Genomic DNA, 27,529 nt, shown 5'->3' with positions numbered 1-27,529 from the left:
CCAGCTTGCCTATTCAAAGAGTCAGCGGTTGCAAAGCAGCAGGATTTTCTACGTTGGCATAGATATATAAGCTGTTGTCAACCAAAGTTAAAGTGGGGACTTTCTGAGAATATGTATTTCATGGGAAGGCAATAAAGAAACTTGAACCACATGATGACCCTGCTTAGACTGGTGGAGATGTTCTGCAAAAGAAGACAAGTAGGAACATGCCAACCACCAAGACTCCTGAAACGATCAGGGAAGCATATAAAATTTATGCTTTCCGACATAATTATTCTCTGACATTGCGATTTTTCACGGATCTATAACTCCATCTGCTTATTTCTCTTCATTAAGGTACTGCAGTATTTCAATTCAATTCAACGCGTATGTATTTAGTCGCTAATGTGTGCCCAAGGATGTGTTTGTTTGAGAGGTCAAGAGTGGTAAGGGGAGGCCAGAGACTCAGAAGAAGTGCAGGGCATAGCTTGTGACTTCCAGAGTTTATAATCTGTTCATAGTCTCACACACATGCGCGCGCGCACACACACACACACACACACACACACACAATCATTAAATAATAGTACAAGGGAGAATGTGATGAAGTTTCAAAAAATCAGGTCATACAAATTCAGAAAAGAAAGAAAATCAGAATGGATTAGACAAATCTCCATGGAGATTGGAAACTTGAACTGGGACTTAGTGTTCATTTGTTCATTCATTCATTCATTCATTCATTCCCCGAATAGTCACACGCTATGTACCACTATGTGCTGAGTAAAATAATACGATGGTAAGTAAAACAAGATACAGTACCCACTCCCAAGGATCTTACCGGCTAAAAGGTAACCAGACTTTCATCAAATTTCTTATAGTACAAATGGTGGCAGGTTCAGTGTCCTTGCTTTTAGCCTTCCTATGTTCCAGCCAGTCAGTCATCTATTTCCATTTCTCCTGGTACTTCCCTGATGATCATTCTAAGGGCTATCATTCATTGAGGGCTTACCATGTGGTAGACACTACTAAAAACTATACTTTCATTATCTTATTGAATCTTCAAACCAACCCTTAAAAAATCAGTGTTATTTTCCTTGCTTTGAGTTTAGGGAATTGGACCCAAAGATGTTAAAATTTTACCCAAGGTCACACAGCCTGGGAGGATTGAGATCCAAGCCTCTTAGACTTCAAAGCTGCCTGTTTCTTGAGGATCCATATATAGCTTAAGGGTTTCAGAAGAAACATTATATCATCACTTCCATGAGAATTAAGAGAGAAATGTTGCAGATGGATATAAGGTTTTAAAAGCTTTCTTTTGTGACTATCAACTAGGTAATCCAGCCAAATGACAATTATTTTGTCACAAATTTGTTCACCAAAAATCAAAACAAATGCCTTCTCTATTTAAGCCTTATATAATTTTTAAAATGTATACTCTGAAACATGAACCTCTTTCCTTTCTCCCTGAGAAAGCTGATCTAAAGAAAGACGTGACATTTGCTCCAAAATGCTTGTTCCCAGGTACCCTTTCTCTCCCTTTCCACAAAGTGCTTAATTTCAAGGGCCAACATCAACAGGATTTGGCAGGAGATTCTCCTGAGAACCTAAGAGCCCTCCTACAGAATTGCCGCTCAACCCAATCCTCCCCAAGCTGACCCAGCAAAGGAGGGGAGACCCGCCACAGCGTGCTGACATTTTCCATGGCCTCTTTTTAGGAACAGCTGGGCCATAATAGAAGGTTACTCAGGGATACCCATAGGTTTGACAGGAGCCCATATTTTAAACAGGGAGGATACTAAATCCATCCAATTCCTGGAATGTTACTACTCTCTCAGGAACCCTAGAGAAGTTTCTGATGCTGATCTATAAATCTCCCTGGACTAAAATACCCAAAATTAGTTTCTGTGCCATGGGAACATAAAAATGATATGGCTTTCTTCTTTGACATGTCAGTTAATAAAGAGTGGGAGGTGGGGCCCGGATGTTGCCTGACAGGTTTCTGAAGGGTTTACTCGTTAAAAATGGGAAGCACTTTAATTACCTGTTTGGTTTTTTGTTATATGTGTGTGTTACACGTTTAAAAAAAAAACAGGTCTTATGGACACTCAGGAAATTATATCATTAATTATGCCTGTCAGAACATTATGTGGCCTAAAGCAAATGGAAATTTCTTAGGGTTTCTTTCCTCTTATTTTTAACTTTTAAAATGTTTTTAAAATATTGTTTTCATAATATTTCCACAGACTCTACTGTAAGTATTTAATTAGTGAAGACATTTTTTTGGTCATCGATAATCCAGCAAAATAACTGCAAAATCTGTGTATTTGACTTTGGAACTTGTTAACTGATGACTTACTCAACAGAAAAGTTACTTCCCCAAAGTATGTGCTACTTAACCCAATATTAATGTTACTTTGCATTCCTAACATACAGTAGCCATGGGAGAAAGGTATAGGTAAATGGTATAGGGAAAGAGGAGGTGGGTTGGCATCATGGAACCTGGAAGGCATCGCCACTAAATCTGAGAGACAGGACTGCCACTCTCCTGTGGCACATCATACCCTTGATTAAAAAACCCTCTGGCTTTTTGATACAGAAAGGACTGATGACTCAATACAATTCAGGTAGCTCTGAACTAATAGTCAAGCAGTGGGTAACCTTCTCTGGCCAACGCAGAGAAGAACATTCTCGCTTTGGGCCATATACTGCCTAGTTGTCCCAGACCTTTGCTCCCATGCAGCCCTATTGGGTTGGAAATTCTAGTATATGGTCCCTGTGTCTCTGAAAGATAAAGTCTGCAACAGGTTTGGAAGAGGACCTTCACCCCATGTATTCAATCTGGAGCCAGTTTATGGGGGGCCCTCAAGGAAGCAGCCGTGCAGATTGTTAGAACAACTCAAAGAAAAGAAGGAATAATTAGAGCCCTGATGGCCTGGGGAGAAGAAAACTTTAGCCAATATACTCTAAAGCCAACAAGATCCTTCTAAATGCTCTGCAGGGCTCTCAACTCCTTCACAGCTCAGTGGTTAACATCCAATGGTCATAAATATCCCCACCTGTGAGTCTGTGCATGCATAAAGAGGGTGCCCTCCAACATTATTATGGCTTCAAAGAATGGATGAGACCCTCAAATACACTGCAAATGGAGGGAAATAAATTAATGCAAACTTCCTGGAAACCTACTTGGCATAATGCATAAAAAATGTTCACACACTCTAAGTGAGCAATCTCCTTGCTAGAAATCTACTTTAGGAAATAATCAGAGATGGAACACAAATTTATATTCAGGAATGTTTATCTCTGTATTATCATAATAAAAAATTGAAAACAAACTAAATATTAACAATAGAAGGCTGGTCAAATACATTCTGAAACATCTGTACTGTGGAATTTGAAAGTCTGTTAAAAGTAATGTTTTTGAAAAATACTTAATGGCATGGAAAAATATCTATGTTAATGATGACTGAGTTATTGGATTATGGATATGCTTTTCAAATTTTCTACAATTAGCAAGAATTGTTTACATTCAGGAAAAAATACATTATAGAACAAAAAGAAGGAAAGAATGCTGTGCCCAACTTTCAATCAAACAATGATTCAAGTTCCATATTCTTCTCTAGGACCCATGGAGGACCTGTTTGTATTTGAATGGAAGGTCATCACCCATTCACCCTGGATAGCTGACCTTAGGGCAATTTTCTAGCTCCTCTTGCATGCAGGCAGTCTCTTCCAGCGGAACTCAAGAAGGCATCCTATATACACTAGAGCCAGTAAACTGTAGATGAACCAAAGTTTGTACAGAGACTCGTACCTTGGCACCCAAGCTCAGGAGAGCTGGTTTTCTTCCTGAGTTCTTTAATGGCTGCCTAGCAAAGGTCACACCAATACTGATGGTGCCCTTGGACTGAAAGGGCAGGACACTAGTCATTAAAACAGAGCCAACTGTCCCACAGCACTTGTCGCCAGTGTAATTGGTGTCTTGCTTTCCCATGCCCTTATTCCAGGAAAAAAATTATTTGGTTGGGTTTGGGGTTTTTGTAAACTGCAGTGACCCTTCTAACAAAGGTCCATATCCTCCTCCCCTTTAGTAAACTCAATATGTATTCATCAGGAGGCAATTTATCCCCTGCCACCCTCTGAATATATATTAGGGCTATGTCAGTCACATCACTGGGGGGTACACTGAAGAAGATAAAACTTCTGAAACATAAAAAAAAGTTCCATCTCTATCCAAATCCCAGGCAGACTTTGCCAAACACTTTCCCCTGAAATTGTCAAGGCCACGTGTTTGAACAGGAAATTTAATCCACATGTTTCTGATTCATATGTACACTTAATGCATCAAAATATCATCTCTTTGAAGTCCAAATGGCCTTTTTATAGACTTCTTCCTTAGGAATGGAAAGTTGTGCTTGGCCAAGAACTAACAAATTTGAACCCTCCAAAGTCCAAGTTATTTTCAAATTTCCCAACTCAGGAGATTGAACCAGGCTCTGAAATACACCCTCCATTCCCCTAGCCATCCCAATATGACTGAAAATCTTGAGACACTTCATTCCACCATGGCTTCTCAATCTTGATCATATACTTTCATGGCGGCTTCCCATGAAAGACAGTTAAGAGCTATCTTCCAATGAATTACCGCAACAATGCCGTGGGAGGAAAGGTCAGCCCTCACCCCCTTCCAGGAACCTGAGATGGGAAATCAAGTGATTAGCCAGGAGTGATAGCAGTTGGGGGCAGAGCCAACAATTCAGTCTTAAGTGCAGACCAAGGGTAGGATCCCAGGATTTCCCTGGGAACCCTGATGGTATAACATCACAGTTGGAATATTTGGATTCAGAGCTTCCATAATTCTATTCCCAAATGTCCCATTGCAGATATTGGTCCAAACCTCATGCGGAACAGACAAGACTGTAAGTCCATGTAACCTCTTTAAATCTCTTATCTGAAGATGATTTGAAACATAAATCGATGCTATCCAAACTGGAAGTGGGGAAGAACATTGGGATAGATGGGACAGAATTAGTTATTTCATGCATGCAATGTTTCCTTCAAGCTGAGCTTTCTGCACCAGCTGTGCCTCAAGTCACCAATGGTCAGTGGGCCAGGGGAAGGTGGGGCTATCAGAGTTAGACAGAGAGCATTCATTCTGCTTCTGAACTCCTCTCCAGACAGGAGGTCCCTTGACAGCAAGTCTCTGTCTAATTAATTCAGTCATTGTCACCACAGCACTTGGTGTATGATGGTCAATAAACTTTTATTGAATAAATTGAGTGTGCATACATGAATTCTCACCTCAAGGTGTGCTTCTGGGACACCGGCCTAAAGCATATCAAGGGATTTTTCAGGATAGTATAGAGGAAATAAATGTGTTTCCAACCAGAAGGAACAGCAAGTACAGAGGCTTGAAAGTGAAAAAGGAAAGGCTTGGAGGATGGTGGACTGTGACCTGGGCATGGGCTGAGTTGGGGCATTAGTATAGGACAAAAACAGAGAGCAGAATCTAGTTGTGAAGGCCCCACATTCAGGAATTTGTACACTAGCCCACAGGCAGTGGGAAGCCAAGGAGCTCTGCAAGCAGGAGACAGAGGTAAGGAGTGATAAGTTCAGATCTAAGTTTCAGAAAGATATCTTTGGTGTCTGTTATGGACTGAATGTTCTGAATGTTTCCCACAACACACACCCAAATTCATATGTTGAAACCCTAACACCCATTGTGATCGTATCTGGAGTTGAGAGGTAATTAGGGTTATATGAGGTCACGGAAGGTAGAGCTCCCATGACGGGACACCAGAGACATAAAGAGACACCAGAGAGTGTTGTATCTCTCTCTCTGCCATTGGAATGCACAGTGTGAAGGCAGCCATCTGCAGGCCAGGAAGATGGCTCTCACAGGAACCAGACCATGCTGGCCCCCTGATCTCGGACTTCCATCCTCCCCAGCCGAGGGAAAATAAACTTCTGCTATTTAAACTCAGGGAAGAAAGGAAGGAAGGGAGGAAGGGAGGGTAGAAGGGGAAAGAAAATTGAGTGTACATATTTAAAATAAAATTTAATGGACTCTTCTATTGTTCCTTTGAACATCCCTCTACCTCTCTTCACTCACTTGTACTTCCAAAATTTAACTGTAAAAAAAGTTATCAGCACCATCTCTCCAATGTACCCACTATTAAGCATTATTTAGTAAAAATAAATCAAATCTGTGCCTTAAGCAATTTGCCTGCCCTCTATCATTAATCTTTTCAAGTGAGTGGATGAATGGTCATTTGTAAATGGGCATAAAGCTCAGCGAACATGGACTGCAAATTCAGTTAAGCTCGCCTTCTGAAGATAATAACTCAAAATATTTATCAGCACAAAGATAATGCACCTAAAAATATCCAGTCATGTCTACATTAGAGAGTAAAAAGAAACTGTGGCTTATTATTTCCATCCTTTTTTCAGCTTTCTCATGAACTTCAACAATCAAAACCCTAATGGTCTACACTTAAGTATAAAAAGCAACACTGATTTCAAATTGTGTGTAGAGAACTGCTCATCAAAGGTCTGTCAACCCTGAGGACTGACATGAAAGACATAAGGGTTCCTCATCTTTCAGCTTTCCTGGTATAATCCACACCTCTGAGTTTTTAGTAAGCCAAAAATTGGAATAAACTAACCAAGCCACTATTTCTTCCTCAAATGGTAGACATTGCCATATCTACCGTATGCCTTAGAGAACCCAGTTATGTGCTGCTTCTGTTATCCAGATGGGAGAACTGAAACAGGTGGACCATTACATCATACGCCAACAAGCTGGATTTAGAATTTGAAGGTCAGCATCTCCTGTCTATGGCTTAAACCTCTGAGTAGTATCATATCCCAAACGCTCTTCCTTCCTCTCAGTCTCATGGGACAGTAAGAAACCTTGGGGATGATCTGATTCTATGGCTTTTCAAAAAATGCTTAACAGCCAGTCCTATCATCAAAGTCTTATGCAAACTGCCAATATGGAAAGTCCATACTCTTAAAGGGATTCTGGCTGAAGACCATGCAGTGGGGTACTGGGAGCACCCTGTCTATTTGATCCCGAAAGGACTCAAAGGCCGACCGGTACTCTTCAAAGCACAGGTTGAAGACCTGTGACACCATTCATTCCTCAAAGCCCAGAAAGGTGAAATGACTAACCTAGAGTCTCTAAGCTAACAACAGAACCCAGCCTAAACCCCAACTGTCCTAACTTTCTGTTGAATGCTATGCCCACTATCTTACACTAAATCTCCCAGCAAGGGAAGATTGATTTTCTAAATCAGCAACCCCATGATTGCTACAACCTAAACACTGGATTCAAAAATGGTTAATGTATGGAAGCGAGAATCTTCTTGGATTAAGATAAAATCATAAATAGGGGGTAGTGTAGTAGCTTAGATCAGGAACTGGCACACATTTTTCTGTAAAGGGCCAGAGAGTAAATAGTTTAGGCTTTGCCATACAGTTTCTGTCACATGGATTCAACTTTCACTGTAGTCACAAATAATACATAAATGAATTTGTGTGGCTGTATTCCAATAAAACTTTATTTATGGACTCTAAAATATGCATTTCATATAATTTCATATGTCACAAAATACTTCTTTTGAGGCTTTCCTCCCAAAATTTAAAAACATAATAACTATTACCAGTTCACAGACTACAGAAAAAAAAACAGGCAGAAGGCCAAATCTGGCCCATGGTTTGAAGTTTGCCAACCTCAGTCTAAAAGAAAACTTTGTGCCACAAAATGCTTAAGCAGGATTGAATAGGACACACAGGTTCTTTATATGCTTAGCACGTAATTCTTACAAGAGCTCAGACAATGCAGTCACTCCCTAAGCATTAGCATCTGGGTTGCCTTTTATTCAAGTCCTGAAGGCCCAGCAGAATCCCCAGGCGGAAAAAGTAATGTCTCCTTGCCTTAGACTAGGAACCAGCAGGATCAATGCCCTGTTAAGAAGCATGGTGGGAGCTGGTGAACTGACTGGCGGAGGGTCTGTGGCTCACCTGGAGGAAGAAAGGTGGAAGCCCAGACCCTGGTAGCAAGATCCCACATACCTGATCCTAGGCCTAATTCAAGAAGATCACCTGAAGACATGTCTCATTTCACTCAAGATTAAGTGTGATCCTAGGCACCTGGAAGTCACTTATTTGGCTCTTGCGTCAGAATCATTAATTCACCGGCTGGCATGCTTACAACCATCATGGTATTCCCTAACATGGGCAAATAAGGGAGTGTTGACATGCAACAGTCCGTCTTCTGGGAACTGGATGAGTTTTTCCCATGGAAACAATTTTAAGAATAACTAGTAGTGTCACCATTACATTAAACAAGCATAACTCATGGAATTTAGCCATAAAATGACTTGTTCATTGGAGCTTAATTGCTGGATACCCTTGGGTGAAAATCTGAGTAGTCTCATGACTTTTCTGATAACCTTTAAGAAATATGAATATTCTAATCCATTAGTTAAAATAGCCAATCGCATGCAAACTTCAGTCTTGCTCTAAAGTTACAACTTTTGTCCCTTCCTGTCACCCCTACCCCAAGTGAGGGCCTATTATACACAAGAAGCATAAGGTCAGGGGTGCCTGGGTGGCTCAGTCGGTTAAGTGTCAGAGTACGGCTCAGCTCGTGATCTCACAGTTCTTGAGTTTGAGCCCCGCATCAGACTCTGTGCCGACAGCTCAGAGCCTGGAGCCGCCTTCAGATTCTGTGTCTCCCTCTCTCTCTGTCCAACCAACCCTGCCCCCACCCCCGCTGCCTCTATCAAAAATAAAGATTTAAAAATTTTTAATAAAAAATTTAACAAATTTTCTTTAAAAAAGAAGTGTGAGGCCAGGAAATGGGCTAAAGACAATTTCTTCCCTCCCCATGGCCCAGTACTTTATTCCTCCTCCTTCAGCTTGCTGAATGCACTTACTGAATGCCTCTGAATGAGAAGTCCTGGACAGAAGAAAGGAACCAGGGTGGGTGCATTCTTACCTGACTGATATGATTGTGGTACTTCAGCACTGCCACTCTCAGGACCTGGCAAATGTCTAAAGATGAATCTCTTGTGGGCACTTTTCTGGGTCCTCTGGGGACGCTCTGTACCTATGGATCTGCCACCAGCACAATGTATTTCTATTCCAACTGGTGGCTTATTCCTTCCTCAGCCCTAAAAAATCCAGCTGTACCTCCAGCTTCTGTCTTCTGAAGTCTGAGTGCCCTTCCTTGAGACCCAGTCAGACAGGACTTAAGGAGACCCTACACTGGCTCTCTCTTGTTGCAAGCCCTGTCGTCTGGTGCGACAACTCTGAAAGTGCACATCAATCCCATGCATGGCACTCTCTCCTTCACCCCTCCACTCAGAGCAATGCCGGTTAATCTGTCACCTTTTGGACTTTCCGGTGATAGCAGACACATTCACTGTATGTCGTAAGCTCAAAGGGACACACGACTCCAACAAGTGTCCTAGAAGCCACTTTCTCTTTAGTTGCAGAGACTGGGGAACAACTCCTTTAGGGAATCCTTTGGATTGGAACCCACTCTCCCCAAAAATGCTCTCCACAGATTCTCTTTCAAAAGGGCTCCTCTCCTCAACCCTCTTATACCCTCAATGTGGATGAAGGGTTCAAGGTTTTAAGTTCTCAGTTACTTGCTTTATAAATCCTGGTCTTAAGAGTTCAGTTTGGGATGTTTGGGATGCCTGTTCCTGGGCATCAATAAAACTTCCATTAGAACCTGTTGTAATCATTAATGTTTCAGTCATTTATGAGAACAGTTTCCTGAAGCACACCCTCAAGGTAACGTAAGGAAACCACAGTGTTAACAGCACATGCTGTAAAACCTGGCCACTAGTGACAGCACTGTCCCCATGTGAAAGTTTCCACAGCATCGATGCCCTGCTTCTCCCCACTCACGTCCCACTAAAGTATCCCTGTGGCCAGTGGAATAGTCAGTCACTGCCCTGAGCAAACTATAAGCTTCATTTCTCACAGTATTTGCTCCTGCTGTTCTCTCAGTCTGTGATGCCCTCTCGTCTCCCATCTAAAAATCTTACTGACATTTATCCTTCAAGGCTTCGCTGAAATGCCACCACTGCCATAGAGCTTCCCCTCAAAGCCCCCATTTGAATTCTCTACTCCTCTTGTGTTCCCATAACACTGTGTTTTTACCTTTTCATAGCCCCAGTGGTATTGTCTTTGGGAATTATTTTAGTCAACGGTTCTGTGGCTGCCACCCTCACAAGACGGTGAGTTCTGGAATGGCACAGACTTTGTCTTGCTCCTCTTTGTTTACTCCATGGCTCAGCAGCAGGGCCCAAGAGCACTGTTCTGCTCATCAAGGCAGAAAAAGGGAAGAGAGAGAAGAGGATGCCAGGCTCCCTCGAGAACAGCAGGACTTACAGCTCCAGGCGCACAGTGGAGCCCTGAGGGTCTATCCTGAGTGGTCTTGCCAGGCAGCCATTCCTACGGCACAGGATATGCCTCCAGTGCCTTAGACAAATGGGCAAAGGATCCCCGCCCTACACCGGACCCTGCCTATGCTCTGGCCAGAACCCTCGGACCTGGCTTGCCAGTTCTGTGTGCTCCGCCTTCTCTGGGGTCTGGGAGCATTAGTGGCTAACACAGTCAGCACTGCTTGTCACACATGCAGGTCACTGAAGTGCCTAGACTTTTGCATCCTCTCTTGTGAGCCCTTAGCCAATGGCTGGCTGGTGAGGGAGCCCAGCTCCCTTCCTTACTTCCAGGCAGGACAAAGCTAAGGTGCAATTTCGGCCGCGGAGCTCCCTGGGTATTGAGCTGAGTAACCCACCTGAGTGAAATGCCTAGTAAGTGCCCGAGATAGGATTCAAATCCAGGCATGCTTTACCACCACCACAGATGGCTTGTGATTTTAAGTATTACAACTACAATGTCAGGTTCTGTAGACAAAGCAGGTGATTTAGGAAAAATAAAAGGAAACCAGAATATTTCTGCATTAAACTATTACATGGAAAATGGGCAGATCAATCGATTTCCAAATTATTTGTATTGCACGGGTATTATTTTCCTAGTGAAACAAGTGAAAAATTCAGAGCTTTGAACCTGGAGAGAATTGGCTTTAAATCCCAAGTCAGCTATGGGACCCCGGATATATTATTTCATTTCTCCTGGCCTCAGGTTTTTCATATATAAGATGGATATAATAACACCTAACTAGCACTGTAACAGAAAGGATTGACTATATACAAAACCTCTACACAGTGACTAGCACATTGTCACCATTCAATAAATGGCCACTGTAGTAGTATGAGTAGTAAGAATATAGATCTGGCTTCTGTGATTTGTTTAACACGAAGGCTCACGAGTACAAATACAAAATCCCACCGCGCACAATGTTAATCTCTAAATTTAACAGAGTATGACTGATGAAAGTTAAAACTTTGCAAACTGGAAAAAAGAGTTATCTATTTGGACCCATATACACTCTGCCTGGCACGTCAGGGATGATCTATCTGCCAGCAATCATTGTCTATTGGAAAACAAGAATAATTATAAAAGTCACTGTGTGACAACTAGCCTAATACAGGCTGCAACTACATAGTTTCAAGCTGACATTTTATTGCACCTTAAAGAAATAACTATATTTAATAAGGTAGTTGTCACTAGAGGATCAGGGTCTAGAAACTAAGCTTCTATCATCTGATGCATAATATTTATGTTTGGATAAATAATATAAGATCTGTTTGGAGTGAGGAAGTCAGACAGAGTCCCAAAACTACCCAAAATATATCATAACTCCAACAAAAGAATTTAAGTACTAATAGCTTAAACTTCATTAGAGTCAAATATTGAGTTTATTCTTAGAATGGGTGTATATAGTCATTACTTCAGTTGTGCCTTTTCTTTTTCTGGTTATAGATCAGGTTAGTTTTGTTTTGTCACAAGGATTGTAGGAAAACAGCTCCAGATAGCCCTGGCCTCTAGAGGTAACAGAACAGTACATGGTAGATTTGTTCATGAAGACAACCAAATATGACCAAAAGGTTTACTCCATATGATCACTGAGCTGTCTGTGAAGACGGAAATTAGCCAAATAAAAGCTAGATCGCCATTTCCTTTGGGCCCAATTACCACTCCTGTCTCTGGTTCCAGGCTAACCTGCTAGAACACACTCCTCTCCCCCTAGAAGACTGAAGAACTATTCCAAGTTTCTCAACAAATCTAGAAACACAGTCTCACAGAGGGCCTACAGCTAATTGATGTTTTCTAGTCTCTCAACCCCAAGTGAGAGACACAAGCCATTCATCCGTCAGCTCTGAGAGGTAATTTACATAAATAATCCCCAAAAGACAGACATAGAAAGGGACTACCACACACATTGAATGGAATTTGAAGATCCTGGATTAGATGCCTGGCCTGGCTATCAGATAGATCTTGACTCTGGACATGTTTTTTTCTTCTCCTTTATCCTTATATGTGAACTAAGAGACACAGACTCACAGGATGCAATCTAAGATTGCTTCTAGCTACATCACTCTGAACGTGGGGAACAGCAATGTCACACATGTAGTATAATTACACAGTATAAAACATAGTCCTGTCTGTACATACAAGCACTGTAACTGTTAACATCCCAAATGCACTATTCTCACCGCAAAACAATGAAGTTAGTAAATACAATTTCTATCAAATTGACAGCGAGTCACTGAAAATTCAATTAACTTTTAAACAAGTGTGTGCTGTTGTTTTTTGTTTGCTTTACTTCATTTGTTTTTTCTAATTCATTTAGAAAACTTGAGTAAGTAACAGTCTTTTGTCAACATTATAATATATATACAGTTTCTGCCCGGCAGGACCCATTAGTAATCTTTCGAACTTTCTGCATATAAGAAATAAGACATACGTGTTAAAACTGTCCTATGTGTGGATTTGTGTATCACTCTGAATAGGGCGACAGATGCTACCTGAATGCAAAGACACACCTTAACGACTAATGTTTATAGGATTATCACTTGAGAATGACAATAATTACATGCCTCTGATTTCAAATATGCAGTCATAAAAATTCCACCAAAATCAGAACCAGTTCTTTTTCTTTCAAACACATCAAACCAAGCTCTCGGAACCTTCAAATTGCTTATTGCTTTGACCTTATCACACAGTTCCCAGAGTGTGGTGAGTTCCCACGACAACACCCTGAGATGAGTGTGTAGGAAGTTTATGGGGGAGGACTGTCAAGATCAGCACCTAAGGGGGAGAACGGACTCAGAAATGGAACTCAGAAGAGGGGGAAGGTGGGCTGTGACGTCATCTCAGCAAACACTTCTGCCAACCCCACAAGGACCTCTGAAGCTGGGATGTCTCTCCAGAGCTGTCCCAAGTTGAGGTAGAGCAGCTGAGTAGTCCTTTAGTCCTAAGGGGAGGGATCTGTGAGGCTCATCACAGCATCCACTACAGTTTCTAATGGAGCCACCGCCAAGTATGCCAAGAGTCCAGGGGGTCTGCTATCAGCAAACATTTGTTGAATATGCCTCATGGGCTCACTACTATAGAGATCACCGAATTTTATACATATTCTTGCTATCAGAAACTTACTTAACCATTTGGTTGAGGAGAACAGATTTAAAAACATCACACGATACAATTTTAATCACAAGCAAAGAAAACAACTTTAGAGAAATGAGGGTAGTCAGACAGAGATCATTTTAAAATTTAAAGGCTGGGGAGATGACTTAATTCTGTGAAGCCTGGAACAGACGAACTCGAGTTGTGTCTTTAAGGCTACTAAGATTTTGATGGGTGGAGAGCAGGAAGAAAGCCATTCTGGGTAACAAGGTAGCAACAAAAGATCAGAGGGCAAAATGGAAGTAATCTTCATAAAAAGGGCCATAACCCTTTGAAGAAGCGCATATTAGGACCCAAGGCGGAAGAAGAGAAGTGCACAGTGAGAGGTGGAAACCCCTGGGATGAGTCCAGCTTTTCTGGTAAGTGCAACGGTGGAGGAAGCATTTGGCTCTTCCTGGACTGGCAACAGCAATGACAGCTTTTGATTTATCAATTTCTTATTTTAAAATTTATTTATTTATTTTGAGAGAGAGAGAGAGCATGAGCAGGGGAGGGGCAGAGAGAGGAGAGAGAGAAAGAGAGAGAGAGAGAGAGAAAGAGAGAGAGAGAGAGAGAGAGAATCCGAAGCAGGCTCCATGCTGTCAGCACAGAGCCTGACACAGGGCTTGAACTCATAAACCACGAGATCATTACCTGAGCCAAAATCGAGAGCCAGATACTTAACTGACTGAGCCACCAAGGTGCCCCTGATTTATCAATTTCTTTCAAAAAAATTTTTTTACATTTATTTATTTTTGAGAGACAGAGACAGAGCGTGAACAGGGGAGGGGCAAAGAGAGAGGGAGACACAGAATCAGAAGCAGCCTCCAGGCTCGGAGCTGTCGGCACAGAGCCCGACGCAGGGCCCAAACCCATGAACTGCGAGATCATAACCTGAGCTGAAGTTGGATGCTCAACCGACTGAGCCTCCCAGACGCCCCTTATCAATTTCCGATCAGAGTACAGGTAACCTGGTTCTGAGAGCATCTCTCTTTTTTTTTTTTTTTAATTTTTTTTTCAACGTTTATTTATTTTTGGGACAGAGAGAGACACAGCATGAACGGGGGAGGGGCAGAGAGAGAGGGAGACACAGAATCTGAAACAGGCTTCAGGCTCCGAGCCATCAGCCCAGAGCCCGACGCAGGGCTCGAACTCACGGACCGCGAGATCGTGACCTGGCTGAAGTCGGACGCTTAACCGACTGCGCCACCCAGGCGCCCCTGAGAGCATCTCTCTTAGCAGGCCAGTTCTGCAGTGTGGTTCTTGGAAACCCAGTCTACAGGCTATTTTTCTGCATTCCCAATAATTCTGTGAGCTAAAAATCCCTTAATAAATACCTTTCTGCTTAAATCAGTGAAAGCAAATTCTGCTGTCTGCAAACTAAGAACCCTACCTATCATACACACATTTTCTTATTACACATTCACAACAACTGCATGAGTAAATATTACTATACTCATCTCATAGGTGAGGAAACTGAAGCTGCAAGGTTAAACAAACTGTCCAAGGTTTTGCAGTGAGTATGTGGCAGAGCCCAGATCTGAAAGCAGAACTCTCTGACTTCCTAATCCATGTCACCTCCACAACATCACAACTGTTTCCCAAAGACAGAGACATGAATGAGACTCAATATTTTCCATATGAGCATATCTGCTAACAGAATAGTTTCCACAGTGGGTCATAAAATATTATATTCAAACTTTGGACTGAAGTACACAGCACTAATGTGAATCATTCCAATGGGAGAGCAATACCACAAAGTGGAAAGTTGCCTGCAATCCATGCCAAAGACAGAAGTGGATGAGACCCTGGAGCCAGTGAGCCACGCTACCTCTGCCTAACTCTACTTTCCGTGGTTGTTTGCAAATTTAGCAACCAAACTCAACAGTAATTTCTATAGCCTCGTAAATAAATTCAAGGCCACAAGGTAAAGCAAGTTTTGCATTACCCATCCCATGTTGTTCCATGTATTGAATTTAATCATCTCATGAAGGTTAAGTTTGTTCCCAAGAATGATGAAGGCAATTTAACCACCTGTCTTAGCCCTTTCAAGAAAATTTCAGATATGATTGACCTTCAAGATCAATTCTGTTCAGCAGACTCATTGGGCAGTGGCCAAGAGTATGCATTTCCAAGACCGACCATCCATTAAAGACCAACCATCCATAATTAAAAGTAGAATCTACATGGGCACCTGGGTGGCTCCGTCGGTTAAGTGTCCAACTTCGGCTCAGGTCATGATCTCACAGTTCATGGGTCCGAGCCCCACGTTGGGCTCTGTGCTGACAGCTCAAAGCCTCGAGCCTACTTTGCATTCTATGTCTCCCTCTCTCTCTGCCCTTCCCGTGCTTGCACTCTGTCTCTCTCTCAAAAATAAATAAACATTTTTTAAAAAAAGTATAATCTACGAGGGTGTCTGGGTGGCTCAGTTGGTTAAGCATCCAACTCTTGATTTCAGCTCAGGTCATGATCTCACAGTTCGTGAGACTGGGCCTCACGTCGGGCTCTGAGCTGACAGATTCTCAATCTGCTTGGGATTCTCTCTCTACCTCTCTCTGTCTCTGCCCCTCTCCTACTCGTGCACATACACTCTCTCTCAAAATAAATAAACTATTAAAAAAAAAAAAAAGGAGAACCTATGGCAAGATAAGAAAATAAATGATACAACTACTGCTACACCTCCTACTAAGCCCAAGGAAACATGCTCACCACTGGACTCTGGCCTACAGTCTCAGGGCAGCCATTTTACACCTACCACCACTAGTTTTCTGAGATTCTGCCAGAGAACAACTTAGGCTCCACGGGAAAGGGAACTTACCCTCTGACCTCAACACTTCAAATCTGACTTCACACCATTTTAAAACACTTCATGGCGCCTTTCCATTCATACAATGTTCTTCTGGATATTCCTTTCTGTCCTCAATTCCATCTTTAGCTCAGCTGACAAATGCTGCATGGACACACAGCTGTCTCCTGAGAGGAGCCCCACACTTTTTAAACAGCTTTGCTTTGTGACCTGACCTACAGGCGGGCTGCATACTTCAGTGTACTGACAGCTAAGTCATGTCTTTTGTCCCAGGCACACAGCTACAGCAGGGTAGGGAAAGTTCACATGAAATGCTCACATTTCAAAACGTAAATAAATGGCTCAGACCAGAGGCCCAGTGCACTTAAGTTTGGAAGACAAAACCTCCCGAAGAAAAGAGTGACTCGAAGGGGACCTTTCAGAAATCCCTGCAGGACCATGTGGCTATGGTAGCTGCACCTGGGGGGCTGGAGGAAGCAGACCTACTACCAGCAGGAGCCCAGATGTCCTGCACCGGGTAGGACTTCACTTGCTGTTCTTTCCTGACCTGTTCCCTAAATATCTTTCAGATATATATATATATTTTTCCCCTCCTGAAACCCGTTCCTTTCTTCTTCTTTTCTTTCCTCTGTCCCTCTTTTCTCTATTATACTTTGTGCTCCTTATTCCTCTAGCCTTTTCTCATATTTCCTGATTTTGCAGCTCCTATTTTTCTTATACTTGGAACCCTTTTATTTTCTTCCAGTTTTCCAAGGAACTTTCACACACAGCTGGTCCCATCTGTCTCTCCTAAATGATCCTCCCCCTCTTTAATCATAACTCACTTCCTCTCTAATTCCACCTGCTTTCAATAGGCTGGACCCTACAGTCTCCATACCCTAAATCCTACTAATGTTTGGGATAGCAACAGCCAGGGGCCCTGAGTTCTCTCACCTTTTAAACGCCAGGCAGAGACAACAGGCTCACTGTGATACCACCCTTTTTCCATTTCCTACAGTGATCTAATTTTTTTTTCGTTTATTTTTTTTGATATTTAACTCATTTCAAAACTTTCACAATTTTACAACACAGATAATGTATGTTCACCACAGAAAAATTAGTCATAAAAGTATAAAGACAAAAGTAAAAAGTCATCTGCAAGTCTACCCTTTCAGAAAATACCTCTGTGCTTCATGATTGACTTAATGAGCATTATCTTAAAGATACAAAGATGAATGAATGAGAAAGACACTGCCCTTGCTCTTAGAGAACCTGCATCCAGAGAGGAAGAAAACAAATACAATATAGCATATACAGAAAACAGCAAGAATCAATAGAAGCAAGGGCAAATAATTCACACTTTGGGAAAGGCTCCTAAAGAAAATGTCATTTATTTGAGGTGAGCCCTGAAAGATGAGCCAGGCACAAAAGGGGGAGAGGGAATATTCCAAGGTAAGTCATTAGAGTTTGGCACATTCAAAGAACCAAAAGGAGTTTAGTATGGCTGAAAACAAGGAGTAATGTCACTCAACAGGCCTGAAGAGGTAAGGAGGGCATGTGAAGGCAGGTGAAGAAGTTTCTATAATGGCAATGGGAATATTGAAGGATATTAAGCAAAGGAATGCCATGATCACATTCACACTTTTAATAGAACCATAAGCCTAAAAGACAGAACCACACTATGCAAGGTTAATGTTATAACCAGAACTTTAACAGGAAGGAAGGAAGGAAGGAAGAAGGAAGGAAGGAAGGAAGGAAGAAGGAAGGAAGGAAGGAAGGAAGGAAGGAAGGAAGGAAGGAAGAAAGAAGGAAGGAAGGAAAAAGGGAGGAAGGGAGGGAGGGAGGCAAAGAAGAAAGAAGGAAATGAACAAACAAATGAACAAACCATGAGTAGTAAGTAGTAGAGCCAGGATACAGTCTCAGGCAGTCAACTATACTACTCTCTTATCATGCCTGTTACATTGTTTATTGAGTCCTAACCATTTTGGGTGATCAACCAGGAAACTCAGGCAAATATGTTTTGTATGTGAACTGTACATTTGTGTATTATAATGGAATTATCCCTTTGCCTTGGATGTGAAGAGTAGTTGATTCCCCCGTTTGAGGAACTGGGTAAGCTGGAACTGTGAGTGAGCAAAGGCTTGTCTACCCTTTCAGAGAATACCCCTGTGTTTTAAAGGGACACTCCACAAGCACTCTCAGTTCCCAAAACCAGGAATGATAATGTGAAATTATCCAGGTTGCTGTTTTGAATGTCTCAAAATCACAAATGTTGCTCAACCTTATGCTTTCATTTCTATGTGCAGCTCTTATCACGGCATATTTATAAATATTATTATTGTTGAAAGTTGGTCATGATCCTAAAGATCTTATGATTTCCCTACTCACAACAATGCCTATTCGATTACTCACTGACACCAGGGCAATTTCTGTTGCTCATTAAAGCAATGCAGTTAATAGAATTGTTTGGACTTGAGCCTTAAGATAGGCAAGTGCTTCTTAAACTTTTTATTTTTTTTTTTTTTCAACTTTTTTTTTTATTTTTTTTTATTTTTGGGACAGAGAGAGACAGAGCATGAACGGGGGAGGGGCAGAGAGAGAGGGAGACACAGAATCGGAAACAGGCTCCAGGCTCCGAGCCATCAGCCCAGAGCCTGACGCGGGGCTCGAACTCACAGACCGCGAGATCGTGACCTGGCTGAAGTCGGACGCTTAACCGACTGCGCCACCCAGGCGCCCCTAAACTTTTTAATGGAAACTCAGGAAAAAAAGGATATGTCATACTGAGATTTAGTACAAACATAAATATCTACATAATTGAATTGAAAGTTTGGAAAAACAGTAAGTACCACTAATTATGTGATGCAGGCTTCCATTTTCTTTTCCATTCAATTCTACTTCTATTCTATTCAACTCTCAATTTGTACAATGACTTTATCAAACTCTTTGGTAGGATCCACTAAAGCACAATATACCATATCAAATGACTCAACAATTTCACTCTTACGTATATACTCAGGATAAAGAGTACATGTCCACCATTAGATTTGTTTAGAATATTCACAGAAGTAACGTGAACAAAAGAAATGTTCATAAAGACAAATACCAGAAATTTTTCCAAAGGCTCATCAACAGTAGAATGGACAAATAAATGTTGGTATATTCACACAATGGAGCACTACAATTGTTTGCATATAATAATATAGATGAATTTCCCATACATTATGTTAGACACAAAAGAGTTTGTGATTCTAGTTACATGAAGTTCAAAAGCAGCCAAAACTAATCTTTGCTGTTATAAATCAGGACAGTGGGATACCTTTGGAGGGGTAATGATTTGAAAGAGTCATAGCTGGGGGAGCTTCTAGGTAGCCGGTGCTTCTTGATCTAGGGATCTAGATGCTGGTTATGGGGTGGAGGTTCAACTCATAAAAGTGTATTAAACCATGTGTGCATTTTTATGCAAATTATATTTAAGTAAAACAGTAAGAAAAAAATACTGATTATAAACCATTAGATTGTATTCCCCCACTCACTAATCACTTGCAACCTGAAATCTGAAATTCCCTACATTAAATACCAAGAACACCAATGGAAGATGTACTATGACGTATCAAAATATTTAAATTTTATTTACAAATAACACAATACAAAGCTCAAAAGTCTTATTTATGAGCCATTAAACACCAACCAAATAAAAGGAATCCAGAAAAAAATGAAACAGCTAAAAATAATAATATACTGTCCCTTCTTACTTGCTTTTAATAACTTTGCATCTGCTTTCAATTCATATTTTTATTGAATCTTTCATATTAATCTATACTTGCTGCCAATCACTTTGTTAAGAAACACACATTTTGGAATATGCTTATCTAGCTTTTTCCATAGAATCTAGGCCACCAGTCTCTTCTTATTGAAATAGCCAGAACAGCTCACTGGTAAGGAAAATCTCCCCTAATGCTCCTCTTTATGGTCCTTCTCATTGGAATCTATTTTTCCTCTTAGAGCATCCATCTATGACAAAATGTCCTCAGAAGCTCCAACCTGCTCCATTCCATTCTTGAGGTGAGAAGAGATGTCACCCAACCATGGCTGGTTGCAATCAATGATTACACATTCATAAACGAGTATGGTGCTTGGTATTTTAAAGAGACTCAGATATATTTCCATTCACAACCATTATCTTCCTCAAGCAACGTGCAGACTACAAGCAAAACTGCATCTGATTTTTTGTTTTTCAAACAGCAGATTATTACACATATAGGGCAGATGTCTTCCAGGACATTTCTTGGCTGACATCTTTATTCCGTGATTCCATGAGTTTTCTTCAAATTCTGTAAAGTAGTAAGATCTCCAAATGAAGCTAGTCCAGCTATCTTGGGAAAGTGGTTTCCGTTTTAGCTGGCCTGTAAGTGTCAATCCATCAGGGGCTGCAGATGCCATTGCTTGGCTTGAGCTACAATCCCCACCCCACCCCCACCCCCCACAGTCTCACTGTGGAACCAATAAAGGTCTTTGGGGCTTTACAATCTCTTCTGAAACCTAGATTGCATCATTTTCCAAGAATGTCTGACTTTGGCTGTCCAAAATATCTGCCCAAGTCCCCCTTTCTCTTCACATCTGTCTAAACACAAGGGCAAGAGATATTGTGCATGATGCAAAGCCAAGAGTCAGTGCAATGCTCTTCAAACTCAGAGTCAACAGTGAGAATGACATGAAACAAAGTCAACCTGCTTTTTACAAAAACTGGATTTAAATTTTCTGTCTGCTAAAAGTACATTTGAAAAATGAAATCTTTCCATATGGCTTTATAGAAGAAAATAAAGAAAAAAGGGTTAGAGTGAATTCTGCTGTATTAAAAAAAAAAAGAGCTCTATGTACATAGTGCTGACATATACACTAAAGTCATCTGGAAAAAATACAAGCTACTATAACAAATGCCAAATGCCAAAAGTAGCCAGTCTCACTCTATTGAGACAAATAGATTGAAGGGGAAATGTGTTTAGTTGACAGAGTGAATACAGAAAATTGATCTCTGATCATCAAATATACTGTAACCAGACATGAGGGTTGGGAAGTTCTAAAACATTGTATTTTGCACACATGATAAACTTAAAGCCTTCAAGTGAACGTTTTCAAAAGCTTCTTACAGCCAAGGATGCAATTATTCACACCAGACTAAGCGTTTACATTAGATATTCCTCTTTAACTCTTGACAGGGGAAAAAAAAGCCATCCTTTAGTGAAAAGGTGTATTTTTACACAAAGTTTTGGATCTCCAATGGAGAGAAACAGCGTATTCCATAAAAGAACATTTAGCACCTAATGTTCAAAACACCCTGCCTGTCCCCCACTTTTTATGAGCACAGTTGTATCAGAGCCGAGATATTTAAGATTACACAGCAAATTTGTAATAGAGCCACATGTTCTTTTGGAATACAACACAGCTACAAACAACAAAAAAAAAGTCATATTTCCTCAAGTTATTTGCCAAATGTCCACATCTTCACACCATTAAGAAAGTCTAGTGGAATCCAGATACTATCAGGAAAAGGAGCAGGCATAAAATGAAGGTAGTCTAACTCTTCTCTTTCATTTCATAGAATCAATCCAAACACAAAGAAAACAAGATGCACTTCTAAGACCAACGGTCATATTTTAAGACATAAACGTTTCTTTGTAACTACGTCTTTCTTTTTTTTCTTTTTGGCTAAGAAGCAGATCTTATTTTTGCTGTAACACAAGAAAGCATTTCACAAAAATACCTGAATTGCACATAACTTAAAGAAAAAGCACTTGATGGGCTCACTAACATAATCCCCACAGTCTCAGATCCTTCAAATAACAGATTAATTCCATTTCCTTCTATCCTTCTACCAAATTCTGCCTCTCTCCATTGCCACCATTTCTCCTACTTTGCTTTGTCTCTCACTTCAGTAAACTCGACACTCTGGTAATTCAATCTCCTGTTCAATGTCATGGTTGAATCAAATCGCTGTCACTCAAAATATAACCTGCGGCTTAAACTATAGCATGGTTGAGTGATCAGGGCAAATATCCCCAAATCTGGAATTTCTGGGTTTTCAGCTACTGAGCTACTAAGTGGCTTTAGACAAGATCTCTATTCCTCAAGAGAACGGGTCAAATCCTGTTTGTACTGACTGGGATTCCACATGGTGGAATACAACAGGCGAGCAGAACTCCACCCATGACTGTGCTCTCTGTGGGTTAGTGGAGGATTTGTCATAATGGAATTTAAGCAGCAAATTGGCGACACCAGCATTGACCTCACAAGATGGACGTGGGTATTAGCAAATAATGAAAAAGCTTAGCAAAATGTCACTTTCACACCAGGGTAGAAGTCAGAAAAGACCAAAAGGAAACTCTCTTTAATAATGATCTTTATTTGTGCAGTATAAATAATCAGGTTTCACAGAGAAAACCATTTGCATTCCTACCACTAGCTCTACTTAAACAAGTTTGAGGCCAATATAACATGGTGTTGGTTTGCAAGGGTTAGGAGAAAGGTAGATAACTCTTCCTTGAGTTCAGAAGCTTAAGGAGAAAATCCTAAGGATGGAAAGTGACAAACTGTACTGACACTGACTTCTTTTTAAAAATTTTTTCTAGGGGCGCCTGGGTGGTGCAGTCGGTTAAGCCAGGTCACGATCTCGCGGTCTGACTTCAGCCAGGTCACGATCTCGCGGTCCGGGAGTTCGAGCCCCGCGTCAGGCTCTGGGCTGATGGCTCAGAGCCTGGAGCCTGTTTCCGATTCTGTGTCTCCCTCTCTCTCTGCCCCTCCCCCGTTCATGCTCTGTCTCTCTCTGTCCCAAAAATAAATAAACATTGAAAAAAAATTTTTTTAATTTTTTCTAAAAAAATAAATAAATAAAAATAAATCATTTTTTTTCTATAATTCAAGAGAAGAAACAGTGCCAAGCATATTATACCAATGTTATTAGACAAAGAGTAGAAAATATTCTAAGCATTATAACAGGAAAACACCTGATGAAACGGTGTTAGAAATTACAAACACAAAAATGATCGCAGCCAACTAAGCTGCTAGACATTTGCTATGCATGGGGAGAAGAGTGTTGAAAGGAACCCAGAGGATGAAACTGGTGTTGGAAAACCATCTGACAGGATCCAGAGCTAATTCACCCTGCTTAGAGACAAGAGACTTTTGCCTAGCAAACTCACTCCACAGGAGAAAGGGGGCAAGTGGATAGCTCTTTGCTGAGTCCTATCACAAACGAGGCACTCCATAAATCTTTGTAGAATTGAACTGTTGAAATAAACCAAACTCAGATAGAAGAAATGGAATTTTTCAAACTGAAACAGCTGCCTTTTTGAGCTGCACTGCTCAAAGAGAGAGTGGTTTGGGAAGGAAAGGACACCGGAAGTAAATAGTCTCTTTTTGCAACTGCTAGTAAAATTAGAGGGAAAGCAAATAGCAAGAGAGCAGGCAATCAACGTCAAATGGATGTGGACCACTTAAGTAATTGGGTCAAGGAATAGTAAATGCAGTTCAATTTAGGATAATGTTCAATAAATTGCTTTAAGAAATAACCTAGGGAATACAGGTTAAATGGAACAACCATGTAGGAGATTGATATGCAAGTCACAATAAAGAAAATCATTGAAACTAACCACCAGAGCATTACCAACATTAGTAAAAAGGCCACCCTGACCCTAACAGTGAAAATGCAAATAGACTCGCTCAGACCACAGAGCAGCTGTCCTCATTCACGAGCTTCTTTCTATTCTTCTTGTGCTACGGAAAAGTTAACCACTTTCCAAGCAGCTCTCCTAACTTAATCTATTTCGAGATTACTACGGGCTTCCTCTAGTTTCTCTCCAAATTTCCTTATTTGCTTGGAAAAACTGGCAGTTATAGTCACAGACAAAATGGTCATGTTACAAATGTTACTACCCACTTGCCAAATTCTTTGGTTGACCACCAGGGGTGGCAAGGAGCATCCTTGAGCCACACTTAGAGGCCTTTCCCCTAAAGAAGGTGGGTTATGGCACAAAGACAACACCGACCTCAGAGGTAAAACCAGGTAAAACTAAAAGTCAACCAAGCTCACACTTTCCCAGGAACAGGGCTGGAAATGACTGACATTTGCCTATTTGAATTTAAATCTGCTTCCTTCAGTTCTGGACAAGAAACGTGGAGACACTGGTTAATTTCAACGGACATTTGCCGAGAAGTATGGCAGACACTGCTGGGATTCCACCGTGACTAAGCTACAGCCCCGCCCTCGGGAGACCCACAGTCAGATAATCCCAGTATAAGGCACAGGCTAAGGACAACTTCTGCTGCATTTGAGGTGATCACACATACTCTCTGTGGATCTGAACTAGATATAAATTTGGAACAAGTTTTCAAAACCCCAGAAATAAAAAAATAATAATAATGTTTTACTGGTATCTCTAAGGCCCAGATGAAAGAGAGATGAACTCCAATCATTTTGCTAAACAAAAATGGTCTGTTCCTGCCAGCAAGACAGCAGCTTGAGCAATGATATTCCAGCCAACTTCCTTTCTCAGCTCAAATCTGTCCTGTTTTGCCCCAGCCTTGGAGGAGTTTGCTCTTGCAAACAACTGAGACTCACCTAGATTCCTGAAAGGAGCAGGGTTAACCCAACCAGACTAATTAGGCGTCTGGATTTCACTGGCCCAAGGAGAAACATTTTAATAGAAGACAATACAAACATGGGAGTCTGAGGTAAGCTGGTTTGGATCCAGCCTCTACATCCTATCAGCTTGTTATTTTACCTCTCTCAACCTCAACCTACTCATCTTTATAATGGGAGTAATTACTCTGTATTGTTGACTCATTCTTTACACTAAACAAGGTAATATAGGTAACAGAGTGCCTAGCACATACCTCAACTAATGTCGAAACCCGTTCCATGCCACTATTCCCATCAGATGCCGGGCAAAGATACTTTCTTATATTCCATCCTTCCATCCAGCACGTCTCTAAAGAGTAACAGACAATGGAAATGGCGTCAGCTGGTCATAGCATTCCAGGGGATACCTGTGAGTATCTTGTGAGTAAAAACATGGAGGGTCTACAGTGAGGGAGTCATCTCTCCTTCTAGCAAATACTTTCAGAGTCATCCTTCACAGAACAGCTTTATTCCACACTTGGTTTGTCAAAGATGACTTATATCCTAGCCATAGTGATTGAACTGGATATGGTAGAATTTTGCCAAAGGGTATGAATAAAGAGTGAAGGAAAAAAATACAACAACACTACGATTATTCTCATTACAGGTAAGGAATTTTATAGAAAAGAGAAGTTGAGTAACAAGCCAAAGACACACAGCATCTCAGAAGTAAAGTTTATGAGTGGTGTGCCTCAATTTCTAGCACTGTGCTCTATCTGGGCAAGAACTAAGTCTGCCCTTTTCCCTGCCACAGCCTTAATGCCTAGCCGCTAGCAACGCCCAGAACCTACGACTCCTAGCAATACCTCACGACACTTCACCATAATAGGCACTCAATAAATGCTTAAAAATCAGTAATCTTAAGAAAGGTAAAATTAAAAGTGTGCAGCTGCTCAGAGCCTGCACTGAAAGCAAAAACTAATAAAATATATATATTGAAAGGGAGATATCCTGTTCCAGCACAGGACAAAATGAGACCTTTTTTTCCAAACTAGCAAAAATGTCAAGTAAGTTCCCCCAATACTACCTAAGCGTTATCGTGCAATATCCCTCCCCCTTCTTTTTTTTCAGGACAATTTGCTATCCATTCTCAAAAACAACTCTCCAAATAAAGTAGATTTCATCATGATTCAAACTTACAACATTTTTTAATAAAGAAACACCAGATAAACACTAGGAGAGCTGATACTCTGGTCCCAAACAACCAAACAGATGTGATTCCTACCACTTCCTACCTTTCCAAAAGACGTGATTAATGGGGAATTATAGGAATATTCTAATTCTTGATGAAAAGCTTGATTGATTTATTGGTGCTTGCAGCCAAACAATAACCAGGTCCATGTTTCAAACCACTACAGATGACCCAGAATCTGGGGCTCATCACGATTCTATACTTTGCTACAAGACTGGTGCCAAGAAAATTTCCTCCTGGCTCAGTAATCCTTCTTCCTTTCTGGATAAATTCTACATTGCTTTCCCTTTGCTCCTGCCTTGGGTTAAGATTTCTTGCAGCAGTCTTGTAAATGACTTCTGTCTTTGAAGATTGATTAAAGTTACACCGTGTCTCTGATTCTCACCCTTGGAATGATTTCCACTTTCCACCCCAACAGGACCTTGCACAGAAGTCTCAGTCCAGCATCAATCACCCCTGGGAACCATCATGGGTCTTGCTGTCCCTGGACTAGGTTGGGTGCTTCTGCTCTGTGTCCGTGCAATATTTGTATATCCCCCACCGCAAGCTCTTCATATGTTATTATTAATTTCTATTTAATTGCCTATCTTTCCAACCAAACTGCATGACCACAAAGAAAACATCATATCCTCAGTACCTGGTGACTGTTAAGTAAATGAATGCCTCCCAAAGTTTGATCAGTGCTTAAAAGTCCAAATTTCATGCTTTCTCATGAGAGAAACCATCGCACTGTTACTTAAGCTAATTGTCTCCCGATATCCATTCTAATCTTTGTTCTTTGGGTAACTGAACCCCAGGAGTTTGGGCAAGGAACAAGGCCACACAGCTAGGGATGCTTCTAGTTTCCCTTGCAGATAGGCTCTGGCCAGCTGGATGTGAGCTGAAGAGATATGTACAACTTCTAGATAGTGTCATTAAGAAGAAGCTGCCTCTCCTCTACTTGCTCCTTCCCATTCCTCAAGGCTGGAAAGCAAACATAGTAGTGCTGAGACAGCTTCAGACAGGGAGATGAGGAAAACAACCTAACGACGGCAGAAGCACAGGGCAGAAGAAACTTATTCCTAGGTGAGCTCAGATAGTAGACCCATCTGTCTACCCTGGACTACTCACCTGTCCCTAGACTTAGATCAGAAAGAAGCAAACTTGTCTCTTTATGCCTCTGAATCTGGGGGTCTCTCTCTTTTAGCATCTTACGTTGAACCTTTAATAATTCATATCATTTGTAAATTCCTATAACTTAATTTTGCCTACAAAAAGGGCTGTTTTTAAAGTTTCCTAACCAGGTAAACAAACACTGATTATCACT

The sequence above is a fragment of the Herpailurus yagouaroundi genome, unplaced genomic scaffold, assembly GCF_014898765.1.
Source record: "Herpailurus yagouaroundi ecotype Mexico unplaced genomic scaffold, PumYag 29, whole genome shotgun sequence".
In the NCBI taxonomy this organism is placed as follows: Eukaryota; Metazoa; Chordata; class Mammalia; order Carnivora; family Felidae; genus Herpailurus; species Herpailurus yagouaroundi.
Note: the sequence above shows the minus strand (reverse complement) of the source record.